This window comes from Lactuca serriola, chromosome 5 (genome assembly GCF_051521515.1).
Source record: "Lactuca serriola cultivar US96UC23 chromosome 5, Lser_US96UC23_V15, whole genome shotgun sequence".
NCBI lineage: Eukaryota > Viridiplantae > Streptophyta > Magnoliopsida > Asterales > Asteraceae > Lactuca > Lactuca serriola.
Genome location: NC_136412.1, coordinates 309,841,697 through 309,846,569, shown reverse-complemented (window position 1 = coordinate 309,846,569; position 4,873 = coordinate 309,841,697). Strand labels below are relative to the sequence as shown.

At 38.4% G+C, this 4,873-nt stretch overlaps 1 pseudogene; it reads left to right on the top strand.

Moving 5' to 3' along the window:
• Positions 1 to 1,086: 1,086 nt before the first annotated feature.
• Positions 1,087 to 4,283, top strand: LOC145050746 (uncharacterized; annotated as a pseudogene).
• Positions 4,284 to 4,873: the final 590 nt, after the last annotated feature.

The window sequence follows — 4,873 nt, the reverse complement described above, 5'->3', positions numbered from 1 at the left end:
GATCGCCTTTGACAAAATTTCTCAAAAATGGGTAGAAATTGTCAATTTCAAAATTCTGCAGTGACCCGTTGCGCCAAAAACAGCCAAATATGCGAAACACACTCCCATTTACGAAAGTGGGTAAAATGTGTAAATTCGCACAAACTGCAGGGACTAGATTTGAAAATTCTGCAATTTCATCATTTTATGACCCCATTTGCGAAGTTGGACCACTTATATTATTTCTTGAAAAGAGCAGGGACCAAATGCGATCATATTTGTTTTCTTTTTCATTAAACGATTAACAGGGAATGCTTCGCACACCCTTCGCATCTTTCACCCAATTAATCAAATGAACCAAATGCGAATGAACAACTTCCAGATATGCGAACCATGGATAAGAAAATACTTCGCATCTTAACTCCAAAATTGAACAAAATGCGAACTCACGTGATCTCTGTAACCAAATGCGAACTCAAAATTACCAAATTCAAACTCCATTCATACAAATGCGAATTGAACAAACATTTCAGATGCGAACCCAAACAAGATCAAATGCGAATCCAATGAAGATCCAGATGCGAACTCAAGATTTCAAATGCAAACATTATTCTTGAGATCAGATGCGAACATGATACAGATCTTGGACTCCAAATGTGCGAAACCAAACCATCAACATCATTCAGTTTGTTCATCCAAATCTATCCAAACGATCGACAATCAAAATCGAAATCTCAAATCAAGTTCGATTTCCAAATCAATTTCTAAACTGATCCTTTTCAATTGCTTTATCCTTAAACATTGAAATCAAATCCCAACATATCTTGTTCAAGAACAAATACGAACGAACATAGTGTTCGTTCATGATGAACATACACCCTTTTTCTTCCAGATTCGAAATTAAACCCAAATTAAGCTAGATTTCGATACTTACAGCCTCAACACAACTTGTAACTCTCAATTTCATCATATGATTTCACCTATTCATCTCTTGAATTCCAATCTTTTTACAGTTTGACTTTTTAAAGTCAAAGAACATAAACACGAAATTGATGATTTAAATGTCTGATTTTAAATCAAAACCATGATAGATCAACTTTTGTTCACATGTTCGTCACACATATTTCAAAGTTTTTGATCAAGATTATCAAAATCAAAAACAGTGATCGACAATCACTTGATCATCATCGGTTAGTTAATATACAAATCCATACACAACCGATTCACAAGTATTGATTAACACAAGCTTCTAATCGAATTTTTTAGTAAGATTTTAGCGAAATCAAACATCAAGATCAATGGATTAAGAACAAGATATGCAGGTGTCATTGACGAGAAAAAAATTGAGAACGGCGACGAATTGAATGAATCAAGCACTTCAAATGACTTTGGGCTTATTAATTCACAGATGAACAGTAACATATCAATAGATTTTGGGCTTATAATGAACAATTGTGATCAAAATGTAGAGAATTATGAACAGTAACAGATCACTTTGATTTGTTATTTTGCTTTGAATTAATCGATTATGAACAGTAAAGAAGATTGAATGGGCTGAGTTTGATATAATGAACAACGATTTATTGAAAATTGGATTTCAATTTGGGCTTACGAACAGTAACTTTTGGATGAACAGTGAATTAATTTTTTTTTATGATAATATGAATTTGATTTTTGATTTTGTTTGCCCTTGATCTAAACAAAAAATTTATTGAATCACCAATGGGGTAAAAACGGATTAGATCCAATGAATCAAACGATCAAAATTCAAAAACGTTACGCATGATTAAAAAAGAATTAAGAGAGATCATAGAGAGAGACTCACCAAAATTGTTCAAGTTGCGACAAAAATTGCCAAACCGAGAATCGTTCTTCAAAAGTCACGTTGATCGTGAAAACCAAGCTCTGATACCAATTGTAGTGACAAAGAACATGGTTTGGCATGCGAAATTAAAGCTTGCACAATTGAACATGGTGATTTGGGTGTTTAAGAGATATATTGAATGTATATGGTGTTACAAAAAAAGGATCTAGATCTAGACTGCATAATTAACACACACTTACACACTCACTTCTACATCTCTCAAGCACACCTCTACAAGTGGTATGAACCCACTATATATAGAGGTGTTTACATGTCTCTCTCTCACTCTAACAAACAAATGGGTCTAAAGGCTAAAGCACCACATTCAAGTGGGTTTTACAAAAGTCAAACATTTACAAAGTCATGAATGAATAACTTTGCACCCCAACATATTGACCTTGATATAACCCTTTTTATATCGGAGTAAATGAAGACTCCTAGAATGGCATGCACGAAGAAGCCTGCTCAGAGTAGGAATCCCGCACATTATAAAAAAAGTAAAATGGACCTGCAACTACCTTAGACTTTCTTTAAGGAAGATTGCAAATAAGAGCTGATCCTCTAATTGTAATAGTAAGATTACGATCCCGACTCATCTGTAAATTTTAGGCATATAAGGTAAATACATAGATATAGGTAAACTTACGTATATTATACCTATACGGCTATCCTTTATCTTATGAAAAGGAAAACTACGGGATAGCTATGCCGCAGTCAAAAATACATATCTATGGATATGTGCTAAGCCAGATCTTTAGACTAAGGCATATCAAAAAATGGGGTTCGATATAGGGAGTCTTTGTTGTTTACTGTTTACTTTCCCTTTACCCAACTTAAAGAACTGTGCCATAAATTCATAAGAACTGCTATTTGTAGAGCTTCTATAGCTTCGAGCCCTTTAGTTCGTTATCAAGCAGCTTAAAGGGTAATCGCTGGCCACAAACTTGCAAGAGTCAGCTATTTGTTCACATTCAAGCATTCGTTCCCCATGTTCAAGCTAGTCGAATCAGTACTTATTGTTATACCGTTCGTGCCCCTCAAAGCCACTTAACTCACTTTCAAGAAGAAAAATACTGCTTCCAATTAATAGACTGAAATGAAAACTTTGAAAGATGTTATGGAGGGTTTCAAATCGGTGTTGGAACTCCTACAATTGCTTTAGCTGGAGCAGCAGTCGGAATTGGAAAGATATTCAGTTCGGTCATCCATTCAGTAGCACAGAGTTCGGAATTGGATACTAAATTGTTTGGTTATGCCATTTTAGGCTTTGCTCTAATGGAAGCCATTGCCTTGTTTGCTCTTATGATGGCCTTTCTGATCTTCTTCGTATTCTGAGATTCGCTACCATCAGTAGCCTTCCTCCCAAGGCGAGTGAAGTGACGTGAGGCGAGCATCTGAGTGAGTTGAGTGAGGAAGTGAGGGCCTTGAGGAAGCGGAGGGAGTTAAAGCTGGACCGGGTTTCACTATTGTGTTGGTTAATTCCCAACCACCTTCAAGAAGGCAAAGAAGTAAACTTAATAACCTTTTCCATTATCAGTAGAAGCAGTGGACGAATCGAGACAAGAAAAATACAGGTAGGAATCTGCTTATCTACTTGCCTTTCAACCTCAGAGCATTCAGTTCAGGTACCGTAGCGGTCGACGACTTGGCCGGGGCAGATCTTCACTCATTATCCTTCTTCGAACCTTTTGGTATGTATTGCCCCCTAACTATAGATCAGATCTAGCAGACGAGAAAGAAAATTTCGCACTGCTGCTGAGTCGTCGGACTTATCCACCAAGGGATTCGTGGAATTTCTGTGGATTGCGTTGGGGGAAATCTACCAAAGCTAGGCAGATAGATAGACTCCTTTACTGCTGCTAAGGGAGAGCAAGAAAGATAAAAATTCTTGTTTTTGAACCAGCGCCCCCTTTTGGGTATGCAGGTACTAAGAGTCCTCTCACTACCAACCAGTAGACATCATCTGGCTGGGTCTTGCCGGTATCAACAACGATAAAAAACCTACCAAATGGAAACAGCAACTAACTATGGCTCTTGGTGGGCCCAGACAACGTCCTAGGCATAGGGGAGATCGGAGCAACAGGTAACGCCTAGACGACGTTTTTCTTCCTGGGATGCAGTAAGTAGATCGAGAGGTCGTTTCGCCCCTTGTCCCCGAATATGGGTAATATGTTCTCATAAAATGTTGCTCCAATCTGACCTAGCTGGCGAGCGATCCCAGTTTGCGACAGAGAACAAGACAGAAAGCGAGTGTACCTTTGTTCTCTTCTTCTCCACCAAGCACGGAAGTTTAAGGATAACTGTAGGTCGGTGGCTACCTAAGGAAACTCCGATTCGATCCGCCCCCCGGCTGGGAGGCATCTACCTCATCCCGATCACAAGGAGGGGTTCACTATGATGGGGGGTACTTCTTTTTTTCCCTTCCGGAAAGAATGAAATGCATAGGGGGCCATCCTTTTGTTGCGGCATGCTCCTCAGATTTACAGATTCACAGGGGGGCTCAGGCATTACTTAGTAGACTCACAATGACAAAGGCTTGCGAAACTAAGTAGGGCCTTTTGAATTGAATCTTAAGTAGTCTATCAGTGGTGCAAAGCTAATTGCCCCTTTTCAGTAAGGGGCGAAAGGTTATACCTTAGAAAGTCAGCGAACATCGGTTTTTCTATGTAGGTATGGCGTTCCCCCTTGACTCTCCTAACGTCGAGCTAAGTGATTTCGTAACCTTTTCATAGCGTAGTAGAATGAAGGCTACGCACCGACGCTCTCTTTTCTATTAGCCTAAGCGTCTTCGCTAACTCGCTCGCCTACTATACCCTACTATACCACTTTTAGGGTAGGCTAGGCTAACTCAGCCGCTTACTTCTACTAATGTAGGGCTAAATAGCGCCTTTTCTTTTTAAAATAACCAATTTGAATTGTTGCGAACCTATAGGTCCTTAGTAGCGTTGACAAAGAAGAACAGCTGGTTAAAAGACAACGTTTTTATTTATATATTAATTATATATATTTATATATATAATAATTAATAAT